General features: G+C 44.8%; 2 long non-coding RNA genes across 2 annotated transcripts; both read right to left on the bottom strand.

Annotated features, from left to right (window-relative positions):
- Positions 1-3,859: 3,859 nt before the first annotated feature.
- LOC146766006 (uncharacterized) lies at positions 3,860-4,983 on the bottom strand. Its single transcript, XR_014958664.1, has 2 exons — positions 4,773-4,983; positions 3,860-4,314 (listed from the first exon to the last, which is right to left on the bottom strand). It is a non-coding gene; the product is annotated as an uncharacterized LOC146766006 (long non-coding RNA).
- A 3,336-nt stretch (positions 4,984-8,319) lies between these two features.
- LOC146766007 (uncharacterized) lies at positions 8,320-16,015 on the bottom strand. The gene is made up of 2 exons (XR_014958663.1): positions 15,931-16,015; positions 8,320-8,824 (listed from the first exon to the last, which is right to left on the bottom strand). It is a non-coding gene; the product is annotated as an uncharacterized LOC146766007 (long non-coding RNA).
- Between the last annotated feature and the right edge of the window lie 8,478 nt (positions 16,016-24,493).

Consider the following 24,493-nt stretch of genomic DNA (forward strand, 5'->3'; position numbering starts at 1 on the left):
TCTTTTTTTTTTTCTTTTTTCCTTTCCCCCCCCCCCTCTTTTTTTTTTTTTAATTTTTTTTTTTGTGCGTATGTGAAATTTTGAGGGATGGGGAAGAAATTGGTAGTTGTTTGTTTGTTGAGTTTTCTTCCTGTAACTTCCTGTGAAAATTTACCTTTTGGTAAAGTTGTCTGTGCATGAACAGGGAAACAAGGGGGAGAAGGGAATTCAGAATTCAGAGATCAGAGAATTCAGACATTCAACCAAAACTACTCTTTCACTTGCACCAAACACTGCTATAAATGTCCTAAGTTAATCACTTGGTGTTTGGGGATAGGCAGCGAGAAATCCTTCGCTTTGCTCCTTCTTCGTGTCTGCAACAGCTTGCACATGAAGATGACCTCCATACTTCTCTAGGGTTGGTGAGAGATCCCCTTTTCCTTTAGAATGGGAAGGTTTTGATTTTGTCCTTCTCTCAGAACAAAGCCTCCCTTTTGTTTGAATTTTTCAAAATAATCTAGAGATGTGTAAAAGGTGTATCTGCTGTGAAAACTAAGTAACAGAATCTTGTGCTGGAGGGCTGTGTAAACTCAGATGGCCATCACCCCAACCTTGTTTTGAAATATGACAAGAATTCACAGTGGTGGAACAAACCTGTTTGTTTCTAGCACTGTGTGATGGTGGCTTTTGTAGTCAGTGTAACTCCCCATAGATTTTAATTGGGCAAACTGCTCACAAAGACATAGCAGCTCCTGACAAAGGTATTGCTTGTTTGTATATCAGTGTTTGAGCCAGGGCTCTGCTATTTGTTGCAGTAGTAGCACAGTGACTCTATAAAATATTTGACTTATTACATTTAAGCAAAATGGTACATTTGAATTTTTACCATGACAGCAGCTTATCCCTATCATCTGATTACTCTGTGTCTCAAGATGTTTAAAAGGTTCAACTATCTCCCAGGTGAGTGAGTAAGCAGGAATTTTACAGAGTCAGTGTCTGATGCTGAGCCTAGGAACTGTACGTAGTTTCATGAAGTGTCACAAAGACTATTTTGGTTTGCCCCAAGGAACTTCTATTCTCAATTATCCACCCACCTGCTGTTCTGCTAGTTCCTTATGGCAGAGATCCCTGCCCATGGAGCTTCTGGTGACAATACACTAAAGAGAAGAGCACTGTTTTAAAGTTCTGATGCTTTGAGACTTTTCTCCCCATCTGTTCACTTCTGAGCAGAGGGATGTGTCCTTTGCAAGAATGCAGGGCTGCTAGATCCGAGCTTTGCCTGGGGAAGCTTTCCATTCCCAGGAAGGGTTTAGCTGGAGTCTCAGAAGTTGTGTACAGATTTAGCCAGGCTTCATTTGAAAAGCTGGATAGATAATGCCATTGTCAAACCTCCAGTGGAGCAGTTTGGCCACCTGCTACTCCCTTTGGATGGAAACAGGATGTTTACTGGAGGGCTTTTTAGGAAGGGAATGTACTTCCAGGTATCCCATCTGAACAGGTTTCTCTGGAGGACTTAACAGTGTATACCTTTTCACCTGATCAATTACAGCTAGGATTTAGATTTTTTTATATGCTTCATCCTCTTTCTTAGCACTTAGTTTGTTGTAATTGCCAGAACATGTCCTACCTAATCTGTGCTGAAATGAATTCTGAGGACTGGAGCAGTGGCAGGATATGGCCCTAAAGCCCAGCTGTTTATGCTTCCTGCAGGGAAGTGGCTGTCTATGGCAGCCCTTCTAGAGGCAGTGTACACCCTGTCTTGCAGTGGAGCAAGTGCAATGCAGATCAGCAGATCTAGGGAAAAAATTCTATTGTGCCTTGGTTTTCAGTAAATATGCTATGAGTTACCTAGTGGTATTAGGTCTAATCATAGGCCTCAAAGCTGTGGCTGGATTTATGTTGATCACTTTAAGACAAATCTCACAGATATATTTAGTAGAAGAATGTGTAAAACCCCAACCCCCAAATGGTATTATGTAACCAATACAGTATTTAAGTGCCCCCTGTGTAAACTAAGTGAAAAGCCTGCTGTTTGCTTTCTTTGCCTCTGTTGTGTATTGGTCAACCGAAGCCGGGTGCTCTGTTTGCTGTTCTGATTACTATTTTAAAAGGAAAGATCCATAGGATCATGTTATCCAGAAACTGAAAAAGAGTTAAACCCCTCTCACTGGGCTTAAGAGAGGGATCTGGGGCTGAGTGAGAGCCCTCTCGTGGGCTACCCAGGGGTGTCTATTGCCAGGGGAGCTTGTGCCATTTGAAAGCACACAGACAAGGATACAGCCCTGCACAATGTACTTTGTCTCTTTATTTTGGCATGTGTGGTGCAGCCGTTGTCAGCGGCCTCTGCAATCTCAGCCACAGGGTTCAGCTGAGCTCAGCAAAGATGAAGATGTGTTAGTGTAGGGTCAAGGAGATGGTGGGAGCTAGTGGGACAACTGGGAATGTTGCTGCTGCTACATCTATGGCTGCTATCTGGTGGAAGCAAGAGGTGGATTTCCTCTTGCTTTGAACCAAGAGGACTTTGTAGGCTTTCCCCCTAATTTACTGTTATTGATCTGCCATCAGCTCCTTGCCCAGTTAAATCCTTTATTCAAGGTGCTGGATCTTAAGAGCACAGTGGTTTCCCATTATTGTTATAATCTTTTGCCAAAGAGAGATTCCCCCTTCTCAGTAATGCACCAAAGTGGAAGTAATCGCTCTTTTTTCTTCTTGCATTTGTCCTTTCCTGTTTCATTCACCGATTGAAAAATGGCTAAAGAGCAGCCCCCATTTCACCTCCCCTTTTCCCTGATTGACTCAGCAGCTCCTGGGACAGAGAGAGGAAAGGGGCCTCGAGGTCACAACCTTCACAATCTTCAAAGCCCCTGCCGCTTCCAGCAGCTGTCACAGCTCTCACTGACCATATCCCCAGAAGGTCAGCAAAAAAATAAACACTGGGGCCCGACAGGTCCCCTTCTCATGCAAACTGGCCATTTCCCTCCCCAGCTCCCATTCCATGCATAGATTACACATTGGAGACCCCCTTGGATTTGCACAGAGCTATGCAAGAGCAAAATGCCACAGAAAATAAAAGCAGAAGGGCTTCCTGGGCAGGCAGGGTGGGAAAAAGAAAAGCAGCTTCCTGAGCTCTCCATGCCCACCCACAGGCTGCTGCAGCCATTTTGTGTGCGCAAAGCCTGAAGGTGAAGCTGGGGAGGGGGCTGACTTTTCCCTGGGAGAAAGACTGCAGGGAAGGATTCAGCTTTTGTATCTGCTTGTGCATGTGAGGGATAGAAGATAGAGAGAACCCAAAATAAATAGGAAATGAAGCATAGACTGTAAAAGCCTTTTCATTAGGATTAGATTGCATCCCTCTTCGACAGCCAGCCTGTTTTCTGCACTCACCTTCCTCTGCAAAAAGTCATGATGAAGCAGAAATAGTGCCAGGGAGAAGCACAGGTTCAAAAGGCCAGAGCAGGAAGGTCCTTTGCTAAGGAAATACCCCTCCCCAGCCCTCTTTTATAGAAGTATCCATTTCACCATGGCCACTAATAATCAAAGGGCTATTTCCTGGCCTTCCCAGATGCAAAGCACTGTTCCCATCTCCATTATTGCACACCCTTCCCCTCCCGCCTCACACTCACTTCCCTACCCGTGCTCCCTCATGGCTGAACCCAGCACTAGAGCACAGCTCGAGTTTTTCAGGCTCCAAAGTGAAGGAAGACACTCGTTTCCTACTCGCGTTTTCGGCCTCTCCACAAGACCAAACAGGCGAGCAGCACGCCAGATCGTAGGGAAAAACTCGTCGAGGGGATTTTTACCTGCGAGGGGCTGCCAGGGAGGCAGGGAGGTTGCTGACCTGCAAGAAACCCCCCAGGAAGAAAAGGCAGGGACAGGGGACTCGGGGGTCACTTTTATTTATTTGGTGTTGGCCGGGTACAGCAGAGGGGCTGCCCCAGGACCCGCGGCCGCGGGGAGCGCGGCCGGGGCCGGCGGGGCGGGGAGAGGCGGCGGGCCGGGGCAAGCGGTGCGCGGAGCCGCTCACCTTGTCCTGCCCCTGCGCGCACGCTCGCGGCCGCTGCGTGTTTAAACAAAGAAAGTTGCACAACCAAAGTCCGTCCGTCAGTGTCGTGTGTATCCCCTCCGCCCCGTTAAGGTGGCTCTCGGGTGCGGCGGGACGTCCCCGTCCCCGCGCGCTGTCACCGGCTCGTCCCCGGCTCTCGCCGCTCCCCGGCGCACTGACGCCCTTTCATTATTGCACTGCTCGCTGCGACCGTGACAGTAGTGCAACAGGGAAAGAGGGGCAGCCCGGCCGGTGGTCCCAGCGCTGGCACAGCAGCTGCGGCGGCTGCCGGGCTGGGGGCAGAGGGAGAGCCCGGGTGGGGTGGAAAGATCCTGGCTTTGTCCCCGAGCTGGCCGCCTCCCATTGGAATGATGCTGGGGGGCAGCTCACGGGAAAGGGGGAGTTCAACCGGGGGTAGCAGCAGCCGTACAACGGGGAGGCAGCGGGCACGGCCCCGTAGTATGGCTCCGGACCCTGCCCCTCGCCGGGCCGGCGAGGCGAGCCCCGCCGCCCCGGGGAGACGCGCGGCAGCGGCCCCGCGGCAGCTCCGCCGCGCCCTGATCCGGCCCTCAGTCCCCTCCCACCACCCCTTTCCCTGGGCCCCTGAGGTCCCGAAAGGGACCGCGGGGACCACCTGAAATGGAAGGCAGGGCCACCCACTCGGCCATCCCGGCTGCTGTCAGCCCCCAGCTGATCCTCACAAAGCGGAGAGGAGATTTAACACCCCCATCCCTGCTTCGTTCCCACGTACCTCAGAGAGCAGCTCTCGGGAAGGGCCGGAGGCAGTGCCCGGCCCCGCTGCGCCGCCCGACCCTGGAATAGCCCCGGGTGCGGCGCACGGTCGCGGAGCCCGGCGGGCTGCACTCGCCGGGCAGAGGCATGAGCTTTGTTTCGCCGAGGTTATGGGGATTAGAGTCTCGGCCTCTTTGTGCTGTGCTGTGCTTTGCACCACACTGGCTTTCCGGCTGGGATCAGGCACAGAAGCAGCAAGTATGGCTATGTATCTCCTCCCATCCTTTGGTGGGTGTTTACATCAGTATGTAATATAGACACCCTTCAAACGTCTCAGAACTCATACTATTTTAGAAAGGAACCATGATGGGTTTCTCTGGTTTCAATCACTGCTTGTGTTTTAAACATGAAGCCGTTTTGAATCCCGTGTGATAGATAGCATCAAAAATATGCCCATTACTCACAACCTGAGTCACCAGAATAGCACGATTATTTGTCACAAATAACATCTCTGTACAATTATTCGCCTATCTAACAACACTCAGCATTTCACAACTTTTCCCTTAACTCGGTGGGCATATGGGGTTATTTTTTCCTGCTGTGGCTTTCTTCTCTCCATGAAGAATAACCCTCAAAAGAAAAGACCCTATAAGCAATATTGCACTACTACCCTGATCACAAAAGCAGAGGCAATATTGATAGGGTCTCATCCTTAAGGTTAGGAAGCTGGATAATGTGTCTTGCAGCAGGTGACTGGAGGGAGCTTCATTCCATGCCTGCAAATGGGGAAGGGGTACAAAGTTAGAAAGCAGTGCACTGCCCTATGGATCACAGCACCATGTGCTTCAGGGAGAGTGGGGATGCAAGAATGGAGTAAATCTCTAACCCACAGAATCCGTGCACAGGCACTACCCCTTTCTCCCAGGACACATTTAACTCCAGTATAGATTTTATCCAGGTTTCTGTACCTCCATCCCCAGTTCTCACTTTCTTCTGTGTAAATTTCTCTCCTTTATTAATAGCCTCAGTCAATTAGCTGCCTAGCTGTCAGAGGCTGGGAAGTGCTATTTACTTGATTAACTGATAGTTGTATTTTGAGCCTCTTAGTAACAGGCATCAAGCCCTCAGAGAACTTCCTTTCTAGGGCTGTCCTACTTGGAAAGCCCAGTGTTTTAAATATCCCTCCCTTCATTGGAAATCACGGGATTAAGTACACACCAAAAATTAGAAAGCAAAACAGGATCTCCAGGGCTAGCTCTCCAGCACTGACTTCACATTTGTGCACACAGGTTAAACAGTGTTTGGAGACGCACGCGTGTTTTGCCCTAGCTTGTTTTGTTTGGCTTTTTCTTCTCTTCCCCCTCCCCAGCACCTTTTCTGTCCAAGGCTGGAAGGCACAATCTTCAGCTGGGGCTGGCTTAGTGTCGAACACACTAAAAGCCACAGAAATTACTCCCAGGGAAGGGCTGAGACGCCTCCAGCTTCAGGAGTGCTTTGCCAACTAGACTCTTCCTCTGCACTCCAGCTTCCAATTAACCTGCCCTAGTGCATTTGTCACGTAGGAACACTTGAGAGCCCAGAGGAAGGGGAAGGAAATTTCGTTCCCAGGCCATCCCAAATCAGGTCATGATTTTGACACATAAGCTTCTCTTTCCTCAGTCCGCTTTCCAGTGGATTAAATTGGAGTGTAATGAAGGGACAATCCCCTAATTCATGGATTTCTGGCTAATTTATCCATGCCACATTGAGCTGGTCTTTGCCATTGGAGGTCCCTGGCTTTTGGCATGCTGGTGTGAGGCAGCCCTGCATACTCTTTGATGCTGCCTCACTTGCCAAAGAAAAAGGAACTAGGCAAGCTCCATTCAGTGTTTGGTTTTTTCTAATGCCCAATAATCAAAATTTCCAATCTGTCCCAATCCCTTATTTTCCCCATCCTTTGTAACGCTTGTGGAAGAAAACAGAGATCTTTTTTCCACATGATTTATTTATATTAAATCTTTGCTCACACTAACTAAAAGGCCACACTCACAGAGATTGCTGAAAACAGCTCAGAATTGAGTTTTATCAAACTTCTGTATTCTTGTTACCTTGGCAAAGCCTAAGGTTTAATCCTGTCATTGCTTCTCAACAATCCCTGCAACCTAGACATCCAGTTGGACTGAGAATATAAAAAAAGATGCAACTAGGCTCAGCCTTACCTTTCCTTCTATTCCCGTCCAGTCTATTTTGTTTATTGTTTACCATGTCTTTTCCACTCTTCAGCCTCGATGTTATCTCAAACAAGACTTAAGACATAATACACACAATTTAACTTCTCCAGTGGCCCAAGAGACAAACCTACTGGCAAGCTTACAGTGGAAACACACAAATCTGCACATGAAGTGATGTTACTGATGCATGGATAGTGTGGGGGAAAGCACGATTTGACAACTTTCTCACAACTTCAATAGTTCAGTAGTTGGAGAACCTACAACTGGCAGGGGAGGGTAAGGGATGTAATTAGAAATGTCAGCCACAAGTTCCAAGCAAAGGCAATTAAGTTACTTTATGTTTCTGGATTTGTGCTGAGAGCCTAGATGTGTCTCAAAAATGTCCTTATCTCTAAGTGGTGTATTGGCACAGGCCTCCCTACGCATTGCTTTTATTTTTTTTTTTAAGAAAACAGGAAAAATAAAGACTGAATCAGCCTTCAATAGTATTCCAATAGTATTCCACCTAGTTTGCAAATGATATGCAAAGCCTGGGTTGCACTATGTCCTATAGCAGGGAGACTCTCTGGAATGTATATGGGGGTTATTTTAAAATAAACGTTTAAACACGAGATTATGAAATGCATGCTATTTATACACTGTGAGGCTCAGCATCTCTAGATATGTTTAGAAACCTCTCTTGCCTTTAATCACAGTTATAGAAACTAAATGGAAATGTCACCCAGACTAGTATGGAAATAACACTTTATATGTTGCTCAATAATGGAAGCTCTTTTTTTGGCAGTGTGTGTGGAGGAGTCTTACTGTAGTGGAGCCTTTGCTATGTGTTTAAGTCCCCTTTTTCTGATGTTAGGAGACAAATAGACTGAAGTGTCCTTACGATGAAGCGTTGGGATAAATAAAGTACTGAGCTGAGTCTCTGGAGCTGAGAGGCCTCTGCTCTTCGTGAGATCAGAGCTTGCCTTCCCTGGTTTAGCTTAGGAAGCCATTTCTCCTTCCCTTTGTTGCTGTTTTGTTTGTTTATTTTTCTTGTGGTTAAAGATGCCACTGGGGCAAGCGGTTTTTTTAAATTTTCATCTCAGTTACAATCTCACAAAACATAGAAGGGCACAGTCCAGCCTTGTTTCCCTGACCACAGCCAGTTCTCTAGCCTGAGGAAAGGAGACCATTTAAAAGACATTTTGCAATTAAATACATTATATAGTTTACAATATATTTTCTGCAGCGGAATTGACACTATCACCAAAGGTCAAAGCAAACACTTTAAACAGCTGTAGACTGAAGTTGATTTAGAGTTTTCCATCCTATTTAATAATTTTATCATTGTTTTAAAACTGGGAAGTGTTGCCTTTTTAATTCTTTTTTTTTTTTTTTTTTTTTAAGAGAGAGAAAATTCTTAGCATTCCAATCCTGGCTCCTTAAGTCTATCTAGCAAGTTTGTACAAATCTGTCCAGAAAAAAAGGGGATTCTTGCTTCCATGCAAGAGTCAACTTGTCCAGGTGTGAGACTCCAGAGAGTAAGGGTTGATAATCCTCTCTGAAAACATCACCTTCCCAAGTGTGTTTCACCCACCGAGTTCAGGGATTCTGTCACCCACAGCCACTTACCAATACGTTCCCCTTCTCCTGAAATCAGGAGGGATTACACTCCAGAATGTCCTGCTATTTGATTCTTGTTCATAATATTTAGTTTGTGGGTTTCAATAACCCTTTTCTCAGCAGCAATATTTCCTCGGCTGGCAGAACCCAGATCTGCGTCAGTGAGCTCCATTAAAAGGAATGACAGAGCTCCTTAAACAGCCCAGACTTTGTAACCCCACAATACGGCTTTTCTGCATGGTGTTTACCAGCGCTCTGCTGTCTGACGGGAAAAAAAAAAAAAAAAAAAAAAAAAAAAAAAGACGACTTATGGTACTAAATGCAGGAGGAAAATAGGGCTAAATACTATCACCCTGGAAGTGCCGATCCCACTGTTGGCCCTGCCTGTAGAGGGCAAGTGAAAGGCCTTGTAGTTGCCTTAGCTGGGGAAGAGACCGTGTGAGGCTGATCCTGAGCTCCCCCAAATAACTCTTTCCCCCACGGCAGGGGCCAGACTCCCCTCAGCACGCCCAGCAGCCCCAGCCCGCCCGGCCCGCAGGGGCAGGGCTGTGGTCTCTGCCGGGGCCCCGAGCCCGCACAGAGCCCGCACAGAGCCCGCACAGAGCCCGCACAGCCGGGGCAGTGGCACGGCACCAGGGGAAGCGGCACCTCCTGCCCCCGCCCGGCCGCCTCCCTTCCCCAAACCACCCAAGAGCGGCCAGAGCAGGAGCGACCTTAACACAGATCTAGCACTCAATGCAATGACTCAAAAAGTCCCCCTGAAAAAAAAAAAATCCCTCTGAAAACTTAAACCATCTGATTTCACTTTCCGCTCCAATTGGTTGTGTAGCCAGGGCGCAGGTCTGGCCTCCTCCACCACACTAATACCCTATGTGTGCTGCCTCCACAGAGGAGGGGTTCTTTTAACAAGTTTATGCAACAACAGGATGGAGGCTCTGCCGGAGCCCTTCCCCCCGCAGCCCGACCTGATTCCCCGCATTCCTCCCGCGCCCTCCCCCTCCGACCCAACTGGAGACAAACTCTGGCATCTCCACACACATGCAAATGGTTTCCCTTGCACAAATACAGACTCCTGAAGGGGCCTTTGCTTCCGAATCCCCCCCCTCTTTTTTTTTTTTCTTTCCTCCAGTGCTTTTTTTTTTCGCTGTTACATTCCTCAGCCAGGCAGGGTTAAAAAAAAAAAAAAAGTGGGGAAGGGAGGGTTTGGAATGTGTAACCTCCATCCCAGGCCCAAATCTGCAGGGAACCCCCGTCCTCTCCCCTCACACCCCTGGGGCCTGCCTTCCAAAGAGCTGGCGCTCAGCAAAGGGCGTTTGTGGGCTCCATTGCCCCAGCCAGAGCCAGGAGCCCTCAGAAGGTTGTCCCTCTCCCTTTCCAAATGGGATATGGTCCTTGTCATCACACAGGCCTTTCCCTGTATCACACGCCTTAAATTCCCCCCACGCCCAGGGGAGGTTTTGAAGAGTAGTGACCATATTATTTTTAAAGACATAACTTCATACAGGAAAATAACTATGCATCTATTCCCCCTGTGATTTCTCCACCTCCAAACAAGGCAGGCTCACATGTCTGAGAGGCCATCTTACAGCCCAGCATCAGCCCCACCAAGGCTTTCACTAGCACTTATTTCTATTCGCTGATGGGCTCACACGAGCGCACACACACAGAGAGAACAAAGCGTTGCCCTGCTCCAGGGTGGCTTCCAGCTCCTCACTGGTCTACCCTCCTTCCCATTCTCCCTGGCCAGGGGCAGCAAAGGGCCCTTCATGCTCCCACTCTGGTCACTCTTGCACTCCTATTGATGGCAAGGGGGGAAGACACCCCCTAGCAAATCCTTCAGAGATTTCACTCTTTCTTACCTCTTAATTAATCAAGAATTAGAAGGAAGAAGAGGGGAAAGTGCCAAAGCTAAATAGGCCTCCCCGTTCCTTAACACACATAAAAATGGCAACCGTGCTACAATGCAGAGATGGATGAAAGGAAAAGCTCTAGAGAAAAGGAGCCATGGCAGCTCGAGTTTCCTCCACTGAGCCTGGGAATGCACCGCATGGGCCACCAGCACCATGCCTCCGGTTCAGGCATGGAGGCTCAGCCTTCTCCTCTGGGCGCGAATGGGACACAGCCTTCAGCTCGCCCCAGAAGCAGAAGGACTGAAAAGGTGTCTTTTGTCTGCTCCCTCCCTCATTGGAGAACTGGAGTGCATTATTGAGGATTCGGCTTCTCCTCAACTGTCTAAAATGGGACACGCTCCCCCCCTTAGGATGTGGTCCTCCATTTTCTGCCTCCCCATGACTCACTCACCAGCACATCCTGGCCTGGCTTGGGATGTGCTGTGCAATCTGAAAGCACTCGTTTACCTAGATTTGATTTCCAATATGACGGCTCTCCCCACCCCCACCCTTTGCTCCCAAGGTAACAGCTCAAGGCTTCAGAAAAAAAAAGAGAGAGAGAGAGAGAGAGAGAGAGAGGAAGGTCCCATCCCCCAGCCCTCCAAACCCCTTTCTTAGCAGCTGCAAGCGAAAATACCACATCTGCCTCCAACTACACCGCGAGTGACAGTCACCAACATATTGTTATTTAAAGATCAATTCTGAATGCAGTGTTCCTGTTCCTAGGCCTACATCATCCTCACATCTCGCAGCCTCGCTCCACGTTGCTGTTGGGAAGTGCAGGGACAGATTGTCTTTCAAATCCTATTGATTATTATTTAGTTATCTTGTACTATTTTTTTAAATGAAAATGAAGGTATCAATATTCCTTTTATCTTAACAGTAATTTCTCTAAAACTGAAATATGATAGAACTTGAAAAATACATCAATAGGAAGCAAAAATTAAATTGTCTGTAAATACATGGATATATATTAAAGTCACTGAATTCTATACACAACAGTAACATCCTTAGGTTCATAAATCCCTAATTTTTAGAGCAGAGGAAGAAAACATTCAAAGCTGGTAAGGATATTTTTAATGGTGGTGATTGCTCTGAAGGAGGACAAGAGGGCTTTAAAATGTGAATAGGCCAGCTTTTTATTTTACAACTTGGACACACAAACCCAAGCTAGTGGCAGAAAGGGCAATCCATTTTGTACACTGAAGCAGTCAAAACGGGGAACAAAACCCAAGGAATTTCCATACAGAGCTCTCAACCCAAATACAAAATAAACAAACAAACAAAATGGTAGGGATTTTTTAAAGCAATTTCTACATGATATTTACATTTTAATGCTCATTTGAGCTTTTGTGGTAGAGGGAAGAAATCAGAGTAGGGGGCTGGTTCCCTACTAAAATGCATTAAATAACTACAGAATGCCATAATGTCAGGGGCTGGGTGTGCAACAGTAACTGATCATAAAGGATGTATTAGGACTGGAACCAAATGCTTTGACAATATTATTGCACTGCTTTATTTGTGCAGACAGTAGTGCAACATTGTCAGAGCCAGCGATACCAGCAGCCACTGTCACGTTCTGCACAGCTGTCCCTGCATCCTTTTGTAAGGGACTGTTACATTACAGTGTTAACCACAATAACGTTTTTATGTTTAGCCCCAATAAAACTCTGCATGACAAAGTTTATTTGCAATCGTAATTAGACAAGGTAAAAAAAAAAAAAAAGAAAACAACAAAAAGTTAGTTTAAAAAATGACAGAAAGAGAAGAAAAAAAGGGATAGGGATAGAAAAAGACCGCTGTTAGTATGGCTTGTTAAACAAACCATTCAAGTCTTCTGCTACATGCCCAGTATATCTAGGCACGGTATGTTATAAAGGTTTTATACAATAAAATATTTTTCTACCATAATGGAGAATAAAATAAGAAGGGACATAATTCAGTATCCCCAAATGTATGTGCTTCCATAAAACCCAAATTGGTCAGTCAGTGAATCTGGACTAGACAATTTAAATAAATCACAGAAAGTGCCAACCCTTTCCTGTGCTGTCAGAAGTTTTCTTAATTGTGCTGTGATTTTATCATGGTTGACCAATACTGATGAAAACGCCTGGGGGGTGTGGTGTATATATAGAATGGTATAAATACACTGTGCTTTGATTTGCTATGGAAAATGTTACAGAAAAGATGAGACCTGGGTACAAAAATATCTAGTGCCTGTGCTTCAATCTCACACATATCTGTGTGTGTAACCACTCTAAAATTACAGCATAAACACCAGAGATTCCTCGAAACGTACAACAGCATTAAATCCCTGTCGACATTGATAGGGACTACCTTAAACATATAGGAGAAAGTTTCTCTAAGGGGAAATACTATAAGGAAATAATTTAAAAATTCAGTGTAGAAATTAGTAACTAATTACTCACAAGCTATTGGTAAACAAAGCAAGTAATGGGATGCCTTGAAAGCTCTCAGAAATGTTTGGAGCTTATGTCTGAAATTAGGATATTTAAATTATTCCAGCCCATTTCTATAGACAAGACACATAAAAATGTATAACCCAGAATCTCTCTCCTTATTTAAAACCACTCCCACATGTATAAAACCTTATTTCACACACGTGCATAAATACACTGGAGGAGGCATCTATTTTAGGGTTGTTTGCCCACTCTGAAGAGGGTGGGCTGCTAAAGGGGGTCATGTTTCTGCCAGCCAATGCCCTTTTAATATTGCACTGCTCATCATAATTGCCAGTAGTACAACAGAAAAAGGGCTCTGGACAACAGCATACTTCAGAGACTTTCCAAAATAAATGATAAATCAGTTAGAAACTTCTCCAAGTGATGGCTTCTGTGCATGTTTTAGTCTAAAACAGATTTGTTACATTCAAAAAAAAGGAGTTTCTTCAACAACCACATTGAATCAATATCATTCTTTAAAATTAGATTTAATATTTCACAACTGCTTCTTCAATTAACTTCAGCCAGAATTTAGGTAAGCTTGCTTTAGGGATTTTTTTTCCCTTATCAATAGTAAATGTACTGCATTAGAGCATGTGAAAGCAAATATCAGAATTGGGATTGTCCTTGCATTTTAGCACCTCAATATTTTACAAAAGTAGGTATAATGAACTAAAATACACAATGGAGGATAAATTAATATCCTTTCTCTTGCTTTCATCTGAATCAGCTGTTAAAATAATTGCTACTTATTGCATACATTCTTCTAGTAGCTTAAATTATTCACTTTTACTTGCTAAGGAAGTCTTGCTATTTTAAAGGCATCTAAACAAGCTTTCAAAACAACTGCCATCCAGCAGTGAGAAACCTTTAAAAATCACCTACTTGCATCATGAAAACATTATTATTGTAATTTTTTCCTTTTTCAGAAAGAATATATGGGAAGGAGAAAACATCAGTTAATCATTACAAATCAGACATTCCAAATAATTTTAGCAATAAGTAACATTTAAAAGTCAACTTAGTCTTTAGGTTCAAACTGTTTACCATTTGTTTCTCTAGACCATTTCAAACTTAAAGCTGGAAAATGTAACTATTGGTTAAATAAGAATCACTTGAGAACTTATAAAATTATTTTATTTCAATGTAAAGAAATTCTATGCAAAGAAATCCAAACTTGAAAACAACTTTCCATGAACTCTACAGACAAGTAAGAATTGTACCAGATGCTAAAATAAATTAAACTAATTCAGTTCTGGGGGAGTTTGGGCTGAGTGAGAAAAATCACTACATGAATTCTAGTTGTCACTCTATCATAGGAATATTAACACAAAGCCAATTGATTTGGAAACGTTCCAACCCAATTAGAATCTTAAATTCTATAATTCCTGTTTTCTCCCTTTATTTTAATTTTTCCTCCTTTTTTTTTTTTTTTAAACAATAATTTATCCCTAATCCAGAAACCTAGACTGGTTTGGAGATGTTTTTTTTTAAAAAAAGGGAAAAAGAAAGAGAAGGAAAGAAAAAGAAAAACCTAAAAGAATTTGCGTTAAACCTTAGGAAGTTTTTTTTATTCCAGATCCCCAAGTCTGTGTTTGAGGGTACAAGCTTTCCTTACACAACTCAAGGACCACACACTGGAGGGAAACGGAGCGGAATTGGGGCAAAGTGCAAGAATGCCAAAGAAACACTTTGGGTTGCGCACCCTGGTTTATTGCAAAAACTCTGGACTATTTAAGCAAAGCATTACTTTTACGAGATTTAAATATTAAGCCAATATAAATACTGGCTGGAGATAGCATGTGACTTACTGCCTCGCTCTTTGGGGGTTTTAGCAAAAAAACCCCAAAAACCAAACCAAACCAAAACAAATCAACAAAAAGAGGGAACTTCTAAAATAGGATCTTTTAACAAACCAATTCTACGTGGTAGCTAGACAGATGTGAGTTTTGCTGTGTTTAAAAATGTGAATAGTATTTTGCAGGAGGAGCGCTGTGGCACAATGAGAGCGGGCGGCAGCCGCGAACCCTCCCGTGGAACAGCCCTCGCGCGGGTTGGGGGTGGGGAGGGAGCGCTCGGCTCCGGCGACAGCAGTTTCATTCGTGGGATCCCACTCGGTTTCTCAGGAGTGTTTGCATAGGTGAAATGTTTGAGAGGAGGAAAAGGGGGGGAAAAAAGGCTCACCACTATCTAGAGATTTCCAGCCCAGCCCGCCGGCACTCGTCTCTCTCCCGGCGCTGCTCGGCGCACGGGCGATGCGCTCCGTGCCGTGCCCGCTCCCGCTCCGCTCCCGGCGAGCACGGGCACCCATTCCCCACTCCTGCCGCTCCCAAGTTTTATCCCCAGCCCCGCTGCCGCCCTCGGCGGCTCCGGCCGCCCGCCGTTTTCAACGCCTCGTATCGATCGCACGCCAGAACGCAAACCGACCAGCCAAACTTCACTCGGGGAATCGCCACATTTACAATGCGGGAGGAAAGGACTCCCGCACTGCCCGCTCCGCGGGGAAGCCTCTGCGGGAAGCGCACGGCCCCGCCGGGGAGCTTCCGCACGGGAGGTGGGCGAGGGGCGCCGCCGTCAAGCGGCTCCCCCTCCCCCGCCCGGCCCCGCGCTCCCCGCCGGGTCCCCCGCCCCGCGGCCTCGCTGCCCCGAGCGGGGGGCGCCGCTCGGTCCCCGTCCCGCCGCCGCTCGCCCCGCGGGCCATTGTCAGCGCCGCGCCCCCCGGCACCCAGCGCCCCCCCGGGCCCGCGCTCCCGCCATTTCCGCCCGGGCGGGCGGATGCGGCCGCGGGCGGCGGCGGGGCCGGCGGGCCCCGGGCCCCCGCGGTACCTGGCGGCGGGAGGGACGACGGACGGGTCCCCGCGCCGCGGGGGGGAAAGTTGCCAAAAGAGGCGCAAAAGAGGCGGCGGGAGCGGCGCGGCTCCGCAGCCCCCCGCCCGCCTCCCGCCGCCGCCGCCCCGGGTGCGCCTCGGCGCGGGTCCCTGATCGATCCGAACGTGGGCAAATCCTCCGGTACCAACCTCATGGCCTCCCCGCTCCAGCCTCCATCTTTGACTAGTTGACATTCAGCTCCTGCCTGACCAACTCCTCATTAGCATACCTCCCCCGCCATTGGCCCGGCCCTGCGCTAGTCTTTGCCACCGCCTCCGCCATTGGCTCCCGGGGAGGATGTTTAAAAATATTACCCCGCCGCCCATTGGCGCCCCGGTGGCCACGTCACGGATCGCTCTTTATTTTAACAATGAATGCACAAACACATTCTTCCATTCACAAATTTTTTTTTTTTTTCAGTAGTTTGCCCGCCTTTTCTCCAACTACATTTTCATTGATTTTTTGTTTCAACTGAGGGGGTCCCGGTTGTAAACAGATAAATCAAAGGTGAACAGAGGGGGGACCTGAGCAAATATTATTTTCTCTCTCTTTTCTCTTTTGTTCGGCAGTGCTGGTGTTGGGGGAACAAAACTGATCCCCAGCCGTCCCGGATCGGAGAGGTGTGGTCGGGGCGGGGGGGGGGTGGGGGGGCTGCTCTGCCCAAGAGGTTGCAACTATTTAGATTTTATTTCGGTTTCAAAGCTGGACCTCTTTCCCGCAATTAGAAAAGCAACCTCTGCCCGGGCAAAAGAAACCGCTAAATTAGTCCGATTTAGAATAGCAATTACTGCTGCGGGTGGGGAGCGCTGGCGGGGGGCTCGGTGGGTGCGTGCCCGCGGGGAGGCGGCTCCGCTCCCTCCCGGAGCGGCGGCAGCGCCCTGGCCGGCCGCGCTCCCCTCCCGCCGCTCCCGCAGCCGCGGGCTGAGCCAAGCCGGGGATTTAATTGTGACCGACTGAAACACACCAGGTCACTTCAGTGCACTTTCATGACAAGAGCTTTTCCTTTTGTACGCGCGGTTGAGCTGAAATCAGGAGATATCAAAGTTTAAGGGCTAGGGAGGGAAGATCTCTAGCATTTCTCTTGCCCTGCAGATTGTGAAAAACAGGAATCGTTGAAACATTAATCAAAAAAGACTGAGAGAGTCATTGACTCTGAGAGTCCCTCTCACAGGGAAAGGTCTCGGTGAGTCTCTTTTTTGGAAAGGTTTCTGCCATATTCCTAACTAACAAACTCACCACTGTGCAGTTGCTTCCCCTTCCAAATACATTGTTCCTCGGTTCTTCAACAATTGATTTCAACAGATGTTTGCAAAATGGAAATGTTTCCATGCATCAGTGAGAACAATTTATCAACAAACTGAGTGAGAAAGCACTAAACTTTCTTACACTTTTGTGGGTATGAAGGCTTTTTTCAAATTTCAGCTGTATTTACTGACATTTTATTAAGTTGCCTATCTTTAAAAACAAAACAAAACAGTGTATTTTTTTTCTGAATTGTTGTATTATTTTAATTTAAAAATATTCTTTCCTTTCATTTGTTCTCTACCTTCATACCAAATCCAGCCCAAAAATATAACTTGTGTCCGTGTGAACTAAAATTTTGCATTATACAAGAAGAAAGATATTAGCTATTTTTAAAAATAAACTATACTTCCTTTGTATCTATTCTTGGGCTTGGGAGTTGATTCTGATTTGGATATTTTCTCCATATATGTATGTATATATGTGTGTAACGCCACACATACAAACATTGAACCCAAGTTGTAAATGCTGGATCTGGGTACTAATGGGTGGGGACTTGGAGCAGTGGATCTCTGGCAGTGTTTTTGGAGATGGGAGAGAAGGGCAGTGGGCTGTGAAATCACACATTCCTGTCCAATGGAGCTGAAATAATGGTATTGTTCTCTGGAAAAGAGGTTGCTTTTCTCTTCTCCATTCTTCCCCTGATCTGCAGGGACCTGATTGTGCAGTTAATCAGCAAAAAAGCGTTTGATGTAAGGCAGGGCGTGAATTCAAAAGGGCCAGGGGGGATTCAAGAGGGATTCTTCTGTCTGTTAGAAAATGTTTTTCTGATTTCAAAATGGTAGGCATTTGAAAAGCTGCACTGGTCTCCCTTCAGAGATCCGAGTTGGTAGTAGGTACCAGCACTAATTATATCGCTTCCTTTGTGGGTTTGACACTTTACTGCTTGGGAAAAAGAAAAAAAAAAAAAAAAAAAAGTAGTTATCTTACAGCAATAAGAAAGATGTCCTTCCTGGAGCAAAGGTGAACCTCTATATCCCTGCAGTTTATTCCTTCAGCTCGCTATCAGTCGCCAGAGAGTCTCCTTATGCCTTGCCACACGTTTAGCATTGCACGATTCAGAGTAAAATAAAGCCCGTGGGGAGCAGGTAAGAAATAAGTTGGTTTTGTAGTTCTTTTTGGTGACCTGTGTCCTGAGCATGGCATCCACCTCCCCGAATCTTTAAACACTGAACCTTTCCTGTCCCACACACTTCTCTGTAAACCTCTCCTTGCCAGACCTGTCTCGAATGCCAAGAATATTTGAAGCCTGTTTCTTATTTCAGTGTGGTCATTTCCCAAACTTTAACAAAATTCATTCTGCCGATTTCTGCTGGTATCTTTCATATGCACAGCGTCTATACATATGTAAATATGTAAATTCATTGCTATCCCTTTACTTAATATATTATTATAGCTACACAGGAAATGACACATCCTAGAGAAAGGCAACTGCCTTGGATGTTTACGTGAAAAATGTGTAACTTTATAGCAAATTCCAAAAGGATCTGTCAGTTTAACTTTGAACAATCTGTAAAAAAATTAATGAAAGGTCCCCATCGCCCACCCTAAGTCCCCAGCCCCAGATCTGTCTCTGCACCGCAGCCCCTTCCACGGGTTTCTTCCTGCTCTGTGAAAGGAGGATTGCTCTGTTGTAATGCTGGATTAATTGGTTTAATTTTTGTGTTTCAGGGCTGGGGGACACTGGGGAATTCTTTGGATTTTTTTTGGTGGTGTTTTGCTGCAAATATGCAATTGCGCTCTCCCCTCCCTTTGGAAAGGAAGGCTGAGGAAAGCCATTTGTTCTGCTGTTAGTTTGCTTTCAAGAGGGACTTCTTGCATCTGTCCAATGCTGGAGAAGCATGGCGTTTTTATAATTTTTAAACATCAAGGAGGGGAGGGAGAAAAGCTGATTTTTTTTTTTTTCTCCAGATCTTGGGGTGTTTTTGCAGTGTAACTCAATCTGATGTCACTGGGGGTGGAGTCTCCGCTGCGTTTGCTTAAACTGGAGCTGCCTCTGTTCAAGGCCTTGTGGCTGAAAGTTCTTAAATCTGTGGCAGACAGGCATGACTATTCCTTAATGAGACCCCCGCTGCAATAACGCATTTTGTATTTTAATCAGCTTCTTAATGCTATTAATTACGATTTCTTTCATAACACTCTCCCCATCTGCAAGGTTAATGCAGTCCCACACGAGCAGCACAGTAACACGCTCCACCGTTACCGTCTGTGTGAAAACACATGTATAAACTCATATAAACCCCTCTTAATTAGGTCTTGAACATGCATATGCTTTGTGGGTGTGGGTGACAGGCAGAAACAAAGAGAAGAGAGGAGGGCAAGGAAAATTTCACAGAAGTTTCCAAAGATATTTACAGAAGTAGTTACAAATTAACTTTAAACTTCATCCTTTTGGAAGATTGCTACATATAGGAAGGGTAGTTTTGGGGTTTGTGATTTGTCTTTTATTCCCAGTTCTCTATTTGCAAACATTTGCTTCTGTGGATGAAACTATAAGGTTGGATTCAAACTAATTGATAAAACTCCATGGGAGAGAGGAACAAATAGATTCATAAAGTGTTCACAGGACAGCATTGACTATTCATGTTTAAATTTAAACAGATTGGACTTTTGGTTTGCTTCAACTTCAGAAAATCAGTAACACTCCTTCAGAGGGGCTGGAAATCAAAGACCCTCTGAGATTAGCTAAAATAGTAATTTTCTTCTCATTTAGTACAGCTACCTTGACTTTTCTGTTTTAACACACTAACATGAAAAATTAAGTGGACCCTTTATTTATACACTGATTTGAATGATCCTAAAACTTGCCCCTTAAATATGGGAGATTTCACTATTCTCATATTTCTACCCAAGTAGTTTACAAAAAAAAAAAAAAAAAGTTTTTCTTTAAATGAGCTTTCATTCAGACACAGGAGAATAAAACAGTTTAAAGGTATTATATATATGCATATCCCTCTCCAAATATATGTGTCTACATATCACTGAAAATCAAATTGTTTCTATATTTCCCCCCAGATTCTTATAGTTTTTCAACAAATGCAACTTGTTAAAGGCTTTTTTAAGTGGAAAAAAAAAACCCAATAAACAAAAACCTAACAAAAACAAAAGCACTATTCACAACAAAAAGGCACCCCCCGAAACATTTTAGTAATTTAAAAGCTGTCAGAAACGATTTCTAAAAGTTTAAAATGCACCCAAACTCACTCCCGCCAACCACATCTTTATTTAGACCGAACAATCGTTTTAATGTGATAAAAATGCAATGTTTTCTTCAGGATATTTTCCTATCTGCAGGATTGAAAACAAGAAAGGCAGAAGAATCTCGTACCTTTTACTAAAAATAAATAATCTTAATAATTTCCTAGCTAGCAGACAGCCAAAAATACCTTACATGTTTCCATAAACATATCCAATCGATAGCTTCAAAAGTGATTGAATGTAACCGAAATGCAGCCAGCCCAAAGAGCTCAGCTCTCTCCTGATCAAACCTCTACAAAGCAGGCTCTTGTGCTCGACTTGACAGTGTCCGAGAGGGAGGGGAGCGGCAATGAGAAAACCAGTCACTAAATGCGAGTTATGAATGAGGGATTGGATGGGAGGGGAAAAAAAAAAAATGGGGACGCAGCTAATGCAAAAATCAGTTTAATTCCATCGGTTTTACATGGATGTGCTTTGGCCCCCGGATCCCACCGCGGCTGCGGACCCGCAGTTAAACCCATCTCTAGCCCAAAGCCCGGCACACATCCCCGCTGCAGGAAAGAGGGGCATTGTGCTCCTCGGCTCACATTTTCTTCTCCCCCCTCTTTACTCGTCCCCCATCTCTCCCCCCTCCCTCTTTTGTAAATCAGAATGAGGAGGTTTTATAGTGAGTCTAATTCTCACTCCCTCCATTTCCTTCCTTTCTGCATTTTTTATCCCCCTTCCACCCCGCCCCTCCTCTGCCTGCAGCCCTGGTATTGATTAACCACTTCGCTGCTACCCCTGGGCGCTGCCTCGCTGCGAGCCGGGCCGGGCCGGGCCGGGCCGGGGCAGCCGCGCTCGGCAGCGCCGGGGCCGCGGGCGGGAGGCGGCCGGGGCTGCCCCGGGGCCGCTGCCCCAGCGCCCGGAGCCGGCCCCGCGCTCCCGCCGCTCCTGACCGGCCCTTTGAAGTCAGCGGCACTTAATGGTATTTAATGAGGCTGCCGCAGCGCCGGCAGTGCCCGGACGGCTCCGGGAGCGGGGAAAAGCGGTCGAAGCATCCGCCAGCGAGCCAAACGTGGGGGAGTTCAGCACAGGGGTGCAGCCCCCGGGACTGCGGAGCCGTGGGAGGAGGAGTGTGAAGGAGCGAGGGGGGAAAACCCCGAGCACCGAAATAGTTAATGGCCCCTGGATGCATTGATTAGTATTGATGGTTTTGGTAGTTTTAATGGATTTGTTGTTTGTGGGAGGTGGGGAGCTTTTCCCTTGCTTTGAATTCTAACCCCCTGGCTGGGAGCTTGCTCCTAATTGCATGCACAGCATTCCTTCGGAGTGGGTGGTATCACCTTTTACTGCTGCTCCCTTCCACAGGGAAGGCCTGTAAAAAATCCCTTTCATGTGCCCGAAAATCAATACCCAGGGCTCTGGATGGCTGCTGTAAAAACAAAACAAAATCCCGTCCCTCCCTCACACAAAAAATAATTATACATACATGCATATATATATACACACACATATATCTATATAGGGAGAGAGAAGGGGAAAAAGAGCCCCAGAAGAGCCACCCCTCCCTGCAGACAAATGCAGGGGGCAGTTGGTTCCTTTTGCCAAACCAGGGCAGTGTCAGGCTGGTGTGGAAACAGCCCCTATTTTTACAGCTGTTGGGGACACTTTCAGAGGGGGCTGCAGTTGGGAACTGGAGGTTTCAGTGTGGTTCTAGTCAATAAAAATGGATGTGGCTTGAAAATGCCTGCTCCAGTGGCAGGGAGGATGGAGGGTCAGAAGCAGTGCTTAAAAGGTTAAAAAGGACTGTGTGAGTGGGAAGTTGTAGGGTTATGGGTGGAGTTATCTACACTTTGTGAAAAAGCACAACAGAGTAAACAAATTCATCTTTCAGTTAATGTCAGGATGGAGGTAAGAGTGAAAGTGTGTTGTGCCTCGCTGTAACTAGCACTGGGCTTTTTGAAATAAAAAAAAAATAGATATTTTATTAGGAAACTATTAAGCCGAGTTTATTTTTCATTCTGTCCCCAAATTGTGCAAAAATGATACCGGTCTGAGTTACAAGTGAACTTCACATTCACTTCTCTCTCTGCTGGATCTTAATTTCTTTAGCACTGAGGGGAGAGGGAACGATTGTTAAGCATTTAAAAATCCATGCAAAATAAATCAATGTGTTTCTGCCATCTACATTTCAATTCAATAACATCGTTTTCATAGAGCTATTTCATTAGGATGGAATAACTCACCTGTAAGTAATTACAGCTGACTTGCTTTCTAGCAGAGACCAATACAAGTCCAGAAAGGGGATAAAGGTTAGCTCAAAAAAATACTGCAGAGGTTTGGCATGGGTATAAAAGCCAATAGTTATGTTCTCTCCTTAGAAAGCAAGTCATTTTCAGTCATCATTTAAAATAAAATTCATAGCTGTGCCTTGAAGCTTCATTTTAATCTAGAATTTAAAACCAAAACCTAACTTGAAAGTGTTTCATCAGTAAAAGGTCTGCATCAAACTGAAAAAGGCTCCAAACGAACAAACAACCCAAAGTTCCTATAATAATTGTTTGAGAAATCCACCTTTCTCAGATTTCACAGAGGCTCAAGCAGTCAAATAGTTTGTTTGGTATTTGTTGTTGTAATTCTTCTTCTTGTTGAAATTGTGTGTTAGCACTGAGTAACATTTGTTTGAAATTAGTTTATCAGTGTAACACTAACTCTAAGAATGTGTTTAGGGGTTCAAAAGTGCACTACTTTGAATAAGATAATTTAAGTGGACCTGTACATGGGAAAAAAAATCATGAAGAGTATTTAAAATTATTTTAAAATCTAATATTCACTATCAGATTTTAAAAGCATGTTTCAATATACAGTTTAGTGCAAAAAAAAAGTCCAAAAATTTAGGTCAAATTCTTATTTAGATTCTAGTTCAAATGCTTACTAATTTTATTTAATGATTTTGTTATAGCAAACTGCACAAACATTTTGTATTAATTTATAATAATGTGCAACACTTATTTCTATCTTGTCAAGAATATGCAGTAGGAAAATTTCTAGGACAAAATCTTTTTAGGAAACCCCATGTTTCTTAGTAACAAACAAGATTTTAAATAGAAAGAGCCTTTTTCATTATTAGATAATTTCAGGAAGTTCATCCTTACAACATTCTACAAGCTTTTGTGCATACATTTCAAAACAATATATTTGCAAAATAAAATGCTTTGCTAAAATCCCTAGGACATGCTCATCTCCAAAATTCTGTGTGTTTGTATTTTAAGCTCTTGTTGGGGCAAAATTAAAAAGGTAATTTTGCTTTACAAAGCAGTTAAAATGCGCTTTCATACAGGCAGGGAGAGGAGGGAGCTGGGCTGTGACGGATTTGTGGCATTGTTTTAGGAGAGCACTAAAACTACAAAACCTACACTGCCAGTGTTTCAGGGGTGTACTCTTTGTTTTAGTATTAAAAAGACCATTCAGATTATTTTATTTTATTTTATTTTATTTTATTTTATTTTATTTTATTTATTTTAAAAATTAAGACAGTCCACAAAATTTAATCAGTAGCAGAACATAGGATTCAGTTCTTTTTTTTCTTTCCAAATCTGTTTCTTAGTTGCTTTTTTTCCTCAAATAGTTTAAAAAAACCTTCAACACCAACCTAAAATAAAATAAAGCAAACGACTTGTAGTTCAGAGAGCATAAAAAAAAAGGTTGGTTATTTCCTTTATTCACTGAATTCACCTTAACAAACTATTTTGGAATTTCATTTGTTTGAAAGCTGCAGCATATTTATCTCCCAGGCATTTTAGGGCACTAATCTGTTTGACATTCAAGAAAAGTAACTGAAGAAAAACCCACCTCTTTCCCACCCCCAAGCAGAATTGCCAATTAATATGATTCTGTTAGTCCTGACCAAATGGGAGGAATCAGTGAGGTATCATGGGAGATTTATCTAAGGGTCATATCTCACTTCTGAGTTAAGAATTTAATATGAAAACAAATAATTATAAAGGTTTTCTCTTTCCTTTGGTAGCTGTAAAATTGGTGCTAAACATGAAGATACTTCTGTGCTTGTTGAGGTGTCAGAGCAGTCCCTGGGCAGAGTTAGCAGAGCTTTTGTTTCTCTGCTAAATTTTGAAATCAGCCTCCCATTTTTGTAACTCTAAAACCCCACCAGTAAACATTTGTGCAGATGCACTTGGTATATTTAAAAGGAGCTAATCTCTATAAATGGAA

The sequence above is a fragment of the Lonchura striata genome, chromosome 15 (genome assembly GCF_050655825.1).
Source record: "Lonchura striata isolate lonStrDom1 chromosome 15, ASM5065582v1, whole genome shotgun sequence".
Taxonomy (NCBI): domain Eukaryota; kingdom Metazoa; phylum Chordata; class Aves; order Passeriformes; family Estrildidae; genus Lonchura; species Lonchura striata.